This window comes from Triticum urartu, chromosome 1A, assembly GCF_056163025.1.
Source record: "Triticum urartu cultivar PI428250 chromosome 1A, HENAU_Tu73, whole genome shotgun sequence".
Lineage (NCBI taxonomy): Eukaryota > Viridiplantae > Streptophyta > Magnoliopsida > Poales > Poaceae > Triticum > Triticum urartu.
Window position 1 is genome coordinate 23935638 of NC_141873.1, and position 8147 is coordinate 23943784.

Below are 8147 nucleotides of genomic sequence, written 5' to 3' on the forward strand. Positions count from 1 at the left end.
TGATCAGTTTTTCTAATAGCATTAACACCACTGGCAGAGCCAGTGGATGGACAGTAGGGGCCCTAGCCTACCCCATGATCTTGTTTTTCCATGTATAATTACAATGAACAATAATATTTTTTTGCCTTTTTCCTTAATTAAGCTAGCCCCTCAACCATAATTTTCTAGAGTTCCTACCTCCGCCACTAATTAACACAATTACCTAATATGTTGATACCTCATTTTCCATCTGGGAAATGTAGTACATCTGATGCAGGCAAATTAGTTTGTTCAGCGTACAATAATGCATGGAAGCAATATTCTGTAGAAAACAGAAAACTATAGACCAATTGGCAAAGATATTAGGGCGAGCTTGGAAATTTCTAAAATATATTGATACATGATCTCATATGTAAACAGAGCAGAACGATTTGTTTGTGACAATAAATATTTGGACACAAAGAAGAATGTGTTGCCTTGGCATTATTGCAGAAGTGTAGAACTTGAACATTATGCCAACCTTCTAAAAAACAACAAAGGCTCACGTGGTCCTTCTAACCAATTTCAATTTATGTACTAACAACTAATTTTAATTAATTCTTGAAGTGATTCATAATAATCTAGAATGTGTATATACAATAAAATAATATCATTTCATACTTACATGTAATAATTTCAAGTAGTGCCATCTATATAGATAAAAATCCTATTTCTCCATCCATTAACTAATTGACCTCACCTGAAAATAGAAAGGAAATAAGAGTTTCCATGAATAATGAACTGTTGCACCAATTTCAGCCGAGTATGCCCCTACTGAAAAGATGACTGGAATTACAAATTAATGGCTCCGCAACTGTTCTTTTGATGATTTGATAAAATTTAATCGTCATTAAATGTGCCATGCAGACGAAACAACTAAGATAAATCTGACATGCATAAATTTGAGAGCATCCAATGTGTACGTACCAAAGATCTCTTCATAATCATCTCGTCGCTATAAAAGAAAGACATAGTTTACGAATGTGATGTCAGAATTAATTAGGGCATAACCCCTCACTTCCATTTGTCTACATGGTATTAGATCATACACATGATTCTTTCAATTACATGAGAATGGAAATAGATGTATGTAAGGCCATATATTCTTCTTCAATATACAAATAGAGACTGAACTTTATCTACTCATGATATGTCTGTTGTAAAGTCTGCACATGTATTTATAACATGGATATCTACTACAACAACGTAAAGTTTAGCATCGTGGAATAAGTTAGTGCATATAAATTTCTGGGAAGTTTCTTGGTGTTAGTAATCAGATCTTATGTACATAGCAGCTATTACTAAGCAGGTACGAACACTATACAACAGAATACATAAACTGTACAAAAATCAACTCACATTTGTGCTTTATTATTTATAGTACATAAATTTAGCAAAGGGGTGACATTGAAATAACCAAGTAGAAAAAATAATACGCGGAAGAACTCCCAAGAGATTCACTTGTGCATCATTTTTCGATCTTCCTTGTTGCTTGGAATAAATACTGCTAAGGTGCCACCTACTAGAAATTCTGAATGCATATACATTCCCAGCCTGCAAAGATCACTATCAAAAGAAATTCCATCGGAACAGAGCATAGTTTATGCTTCCAAGATCCACATATATCTATTGGATCACTACCTAACCATAAAATTGAAATAACAGATCAAAATTAACAAAAGAATACACACACACACACACACACACACACACACACACACACACATATATAAGAGAGAGAGAGAAAGAGAGAGAGAGAGAGAGAGAGAGAGAGAGAGAGAGAGAGAGAGAAGTAGATTTAACAAACCAAGTAACTAATGCTCCAAAATGACTTATCCACTTCCCAACCAAATTAGAAGAGATGCTAGTTCAGAGATGTAGGTTTAAATATGGTTTTTAAAGAGCATGAAAAGGGTTAAGAAATATATATAGTAATCTTCCACATAAGTGTTCAGTACCCCATACCATGCACTGCATTGATGCATTGGCCAGAATTAAAGGAGCACTTTGGATCTGCATTGATACATTGATGCATTAGATATTATAACTAGAAAACTGAAAGATCTACATCGTAATAGTTGTGTCCCACAATATGAACGGTTCCTAATTGCACTAACGTGGGAAAAAATTAAGAAGATTTATACAGTAATAATTTGGTCCCACAAGATGAACGGTTCCTAATTACTAATTAACGTGGGAATTTTTAGGGGGTCTCTAATTAGTATAGACTAGTCATCAACCCGTGCATCTGCACGGGCTAGTTTTACAAATGGTACATTAGTTCAAAACTTTTAGCGAACATTTGTTGTTTGTAGTGAGTGGATACACTTTTTGTTAATAATATCATGAATTTTATACATTGATACATTGGATGAATAAACAATATAAAAACAAGTCAATAATATTATGAATTTTATTTATTTAACACACATTAGCTTGTTATATAACTGCCGGGAAAAAATTTAGATTTCATTTTGAAACAAATGCAAAATATATATATAATTTGTGTAGCCACTCGAGATATAACCCAATGTCCAAGATGTAACTTAATTCTGAGTGATAAGTATAATAAAATATATGATATTTCCTGGAGTTAATATTTCTCCTATTTTTTTTCTTATTACAGCGTTTGATTAAGCATGGGGGGTATCATTATGCTTAGAATTGTGGAATAAAATAAGTATATCGCTATGGACTTCACTTCATCATGCCTTAGTCTACACACTCTAAAACCCTAACCAAATACACTAATGAAGAAATGGAAAGTGTACTACGTCCTCAATTGCCCATACATTTTGCAGTTCTCTTCATCCAGCCTCCACATGTTGGCATGACCCATTGACTAATGTTTACACCATCTTTGTCTGATTACAGTTTCTAGCTGATGGTTGGTTAAAGTTTCTCATAGCAATGTCTGCTTCTCCTGTAATGACAGAAGACTCAATTACTCTTTGATTTGTGCATGATATTTCTACAATTAAATAAACATAATTGTTCAGTCAATGCTTTTGTAAGGTTAAACCTATGGAAAAAGGGTACGTGTCTTCACTAATATACCACGGAAGTATGGTAGACTTAATGCCACAAATATAAAACATGTCGTTAATTGGTCCACAAAAAAGTGATAATTATATTGGTTTCAAAAGAATTGTGTCAAGGCTGCCAAACTAACCGATAATCTTCTGGTCCATTGGATTATAGTCATTTATTACTAACGAGTCTGATTGTTTAGGGATTAATTCACCATAGATCATGATTATTTCATGTTGTTAAAAGTTGCCAGCCAAGACATTACATGGAATTTTCATAAACTCAGTTAGATGGATCTTTCATGTTGACTATGATAACATTAGCACTGAGTTTGCATAAACGTAGGGTGTGTGCAGAGAACTTCCTTTAGGTCCCAAATCAAACTTGAAGTGCAGCATAAGCTATTGTTTTCTCTTCTAAAACATAAGTTATTTTGTTCAGTTGAGAGTACTATATATTCATTCTCACACATTAACTTGTTCTCAACAGCAAATCTACCAATTTCAACTCGGTCACTATATTCAATTTAGTATGCCAATAGTTTTATAAGTTCTATAAAATGGGTAAAAATCCACATATCTAGAGGTCACATAGGGCATACATATGTAAAATTTGATATATTAGTGTGATAATTTTTACTCAAAGAAAATAATATGATACTTTATGTATGTACTTATTGTAGTTACATTTTTATGGCATGTCACGTATACCATACCTTACCTAGTGTCGCTTAGTGCACAATAACTCAACTTTTTATTTATATCTTTATTTATCTCAGGTTGAAACTTATCGTATTTCCTCGCATGTATAAGCGCGCGCATGTGTGCGTGTATTTTACATGCATGTAATTTTTCATATTTTTCAAAACAGAATAAAATGTTATTTCCCCCAAATTAATCTATCATGATGTCAAGTTAGTGGAGGCCGATCCATATACTACAATTTTGATTCTCCTTGGAGTTCATGCGTACGCATGGGAAGCTTTTCAACTCAATTTTGCACATATATTCACATTGCCCATGCATGTGGAACAAACTGTAAACATATATGTAAACCACCTGTTTCAGTTTGGCCATGGGGAGATTTGTTCAGCACCTCGTCAACAAATATACTTACAAAAAATAACAGAATATGAAACAAACATCCCAAATCAATTTGTAATTTTTATGGGTGGAGGCTTTCTCTGTTTTCCCACTGATGGTAGACATGGCAGATGCTATTTTGTATTATACGGACAGTCTCTGTTACGTTGCTTTTCATTTTTTATCCTGGCTGTAAATTTTACATTCCAACGGTATAATTAGTTCTAATGAGGTGGATTAAGGAGACGATTTTTTTATTCTGGCTGTAAATTTTACAATCCAACGGTATAACTAATTCTAATGGTGTGGATTAAGGAGACATCTTGAAAGGTGCATCCAATTAGTAAATATAAGAAAGATAGATAGATTTCCTAAAAAAAGGATAGATAAGCATGGTTATTAGGTCAGGCAATATTATACACTACCAGGTTATGAGTATGTATGTATCCAGGCTAGCTTTGGAGTAGTCTGCGCACAGTAGGAGGACAGCGAGTAGGAGGTTTGTCCTTAAATGGCTCCAGCTGTTTGCGCGACAGGAAGGATATGGACGAACAGAGAAAGCTGGGAGGAGGAGAGAGAGGTCGACGAGCAGCAGAGGAGCGCGGTCAAACCGGCAGTTTCACTTCGGTGCGAAAAGCAGCATATGGAAACAAGATTGGCAAGGCTGGCGTATGACTGAGTGGCGTAGGAGCGACGGCGAGCCGGAGGTCACACAGCCGAGCACCAAGATCTCTCTTCCTTCCTCCTCCTCCTCCTCCTCCAGTCGTCTCCTCTGGCCAGCGAGAGCGAGCGAGCTTGAGAGAGGTTGGTACCCTGCAGGTAGGCATGGACGGCCACCGCTGCGGGGCGCGCCGAATTCTGGCGCTCGAGGCGTACGCACCTCTAATCATACACTCCATCTCTTCCAGCCTTAATTTTCTTTCTGTTTGTGATCTCATTACCGCCAGTGTCGCAGGGCGTTCCAGAAATGCCCCAACCCCGACGAGACCCAGGTCGCTAATCTCAGCCGCGAAACCGGCCTGACTCCCCAGCAGATCAAATACTGGTTCCAGACCCGGCGGGCGCAGATCAAGGTATGTACTGATAAGTAGCTCTAATAGATGCACTCCGCGACCTTCATTTTGAGGAACGAACTTGCCAAACTTTTGGCTGGCTTGGGTCGGATTTTCTGCATTTGCGTGGGCCGATGGAAATTTGTAATTAACAAAGCTCTTCTTGTAGGGATCTTCGTCGAACATGAGGCCTCCGACCCAGGGATCTTCATCGTCGGATCCTTGATGCTCTCATCGATAACTTCAGGGAGGCTGATGGTGGCTGATGTTCCTCACTATCGTGGTCTTCCTCAGCTTAGTGTTTGTGTGTGTGTTTCGGCTTGTTAGACAAGGACCCCCTTCGGATTTGTATGGTGTGTGTGTGTGTGTCGGCTCTTGAGCATTGAGCCCGCCTGCAACCTAATGGGTTTGTATCGTGATTGTGTTTGTGTGTGCGCGCGCGTCGGCTCTTGAGCCTTGGACCCTAGATGGGTTTGTATCCTGTTTGTGTTGTGTTTGCGTTGCATTTGAATTTTAAACTCTGCCACAGTACCCTGAACCTTGTATTTTTTTAGATTAATTCCTCGCTTTATTAAACTGACAAGAGATTACAATCTGACTGGATAAACCAAGTCAGGAATCCAGGAATTACATCAAAGCAAGTAATTGAAGAAATGCTAAGAGCTTCTCGTGCGCATAGGTGCGCCGCCCAATTTACTTCGTGTCAAATCCATAGAAGCTTGAAACCCTGGAAAGTATCGGCTAAACTCTTTATCTCTCTCATATATGCGCACCATTTACCCTTATAGTACCGGGTCTGTGCCATAAATCAACTAGATCAGAGCAATCCATCTGCATAATGACATGACTTTCTCCTCTGCTGCTCGCTGCTTCAAGGCCCTCGCGGAAAGCATGTAGTTCGCTTATGAAGGGGTCCTCAACACCCTTGTGTTGGTTTGCACCAGCTTCCAAATAGGTACCTCGGTGGTCCTGAGCCGGCCAATCTTTGCTGCACGTCACCATCTGCATTGATCGCTACCCAGCCCTCCGGTGGGGGCAGCCACCGTTGGTCAATGTGCCCAGCAGCAGGATCATTCAGGCGCACCGGTAGCTCGAGTGTGGCTACTATCTCATCAACAAGTACCAACGATTTAGCAGGCTGGTACCCTGAACCTTGTTATAAGTCGTAAGGAAGCTGGCCCAGGCACAGTACCCTTTTACAATTTCTGGAGATTCTATATTGTTGGGTAAAATCCCTTTCACCCCTCATGTAATGAGAAGAAGAATCCCTTTTTTTTGCTGTAGCATATGAGTATATGACTTCACCACTCATTTATAGTGCTTTAGTAATATCCCAAGATGTATTTGGAATAAAAGCAAAGAGTTTTATGGTTAATTTAAATTCCATTATTGATGTTTGTTCATTTGACCAAATGACAAGCCCTGGTGTTATTCTTCCTGCATTCATGGTCCTTTTGAGCCATCATTCAGAAAGGATAAACTCATGGGGGCTAAGCAAGTTAGCTATGTTGGGGCTTAGCTTTGAATAGGCAATAACAAATTATCTGAATATTATGTATTCTTGTCTTGTTTATTGATATACTTGGGTCAAGTTATATCAATGGGCTACAAACTTAAGTTATAACTTCGGAGGTATTTAAATTACGTATTAGAAGATCAGATCACTGATCTGTGGGCATCCTTTGTTTTCTGAAGAATTGGCATTTGATTTGGTGTAATTCAGAGTCAGCTGGGCATAGCAAACATTCATGAGGTAGTTCTGATTTGGGGTCAATTATGCACAGTTGTAGGGGATGCCACATGCATGTTCTTTCGTCGTGTAATTTTGGTATTCTGTTCTGGTATAGTGGTTGAGAATATGTAACTCTCTCCTTATGCGGTTGCTTTGTTCATATTACTAAAGCACTATAAATCAGTTGACCCTTCATATTTTTGTCATAAATAATTCCTAGAGATTAAGTTGTTTGCTCCATCTGGTTAATATAGTTTGTACTGTCAAATAGATAATCCAATATCCAACTGTTCAAGATTTGCATGCAAAATCTGGAAGAACCTGAAGCACCGACGAGCTTTCATAAAGGTTCTTGACAAAGATGTTGCTTTTTTAGGCTTTTGGTGTTCCCTTTTCTTACCAGATATTTTGGTCATGGGTTTGACTACATCCCCAGATCCATAAAACCTTATGTGGTTGTGATTCATGACATGTACCAGTATTAAGTGGTTGAAACAATACCAACAACAGGCACTTGACGGGCACGGCCTCACGCCGCGCTTCTGCCCTGCTAGTGAAAAGTAGGACCGGTTTGAAAAATAGCTCAGTTTTTGAAAAATCAGAAGTTATGTCCTATGTAGGACATTTGGTCCTAGTCAACTCTGTGCTCACCAGCCTAACTATATTCATGCTCTCATCTTCAAAGTATCAAAATGGGTACACAAAAGAATTGATTACTACTGATCCAGATTCTTCCGGCAGGGTGATACACATAAAAGAAAAGATCGCTTGGAGAACTGGGATATTCTTTGTAGGCCAAAGGACCAAGGGGCTGGGATATTCTTAGCAAATGTCCATATACGTCCACTCTAAGACTTCATCTCGAATAACGGCACAGACGTCGAGTTCACCATTTTGGAAGGTCTTGATGAAAGTAAAGACTGCATTTCTTTCGTAGAGGCCTTTTTTTAAGGTGGGCGATGATCGTATTATAGATTCCGGGAGGATACCTAGCAAGGAGACGAGCCATTGGTATTACAATAGCTGAACCTTTATGATACTGTGTAATGGAAAGAGATTGATGTTAATACAATATCTATCAGTGACAAGTCCGTTGAATGTCTAGTTTCGGCGAACCTTAGATGGGATAAGTGGACTGCTTGGTTTGATTTAGTACGTCAGTTGTGTCGATCAACTTAACTAAAAACTCGTTGCGATGGTGACTGACTCCTTCTGGTCTTCGGATCTTATTAA

At 38.5% G+C, this 8147-nt stretch overlaps 1 long non-coding RNA gene across 1 annotated transcript; it reads left to right on the forward strand.

The window, feature by feature from the left end:
- Nucleotides 1-4830: 4830 nt before the first annotated feature.
- LOC147988649 (uncharacterized) lies at nucleotides 4831-5700 on the forward strand. The gene is made up of 3 exons (XR_015616968.1): nucleotides 4831-5002; nucleotides 5086-5203; nucleotides 5352-5700. It is a non-coding gene; the product is annotated as an uncharacterized LOC147988649 (long non-coding RNA).
- Nucleotides 5701-8147: the final 2447 nt, after the last annotated feature.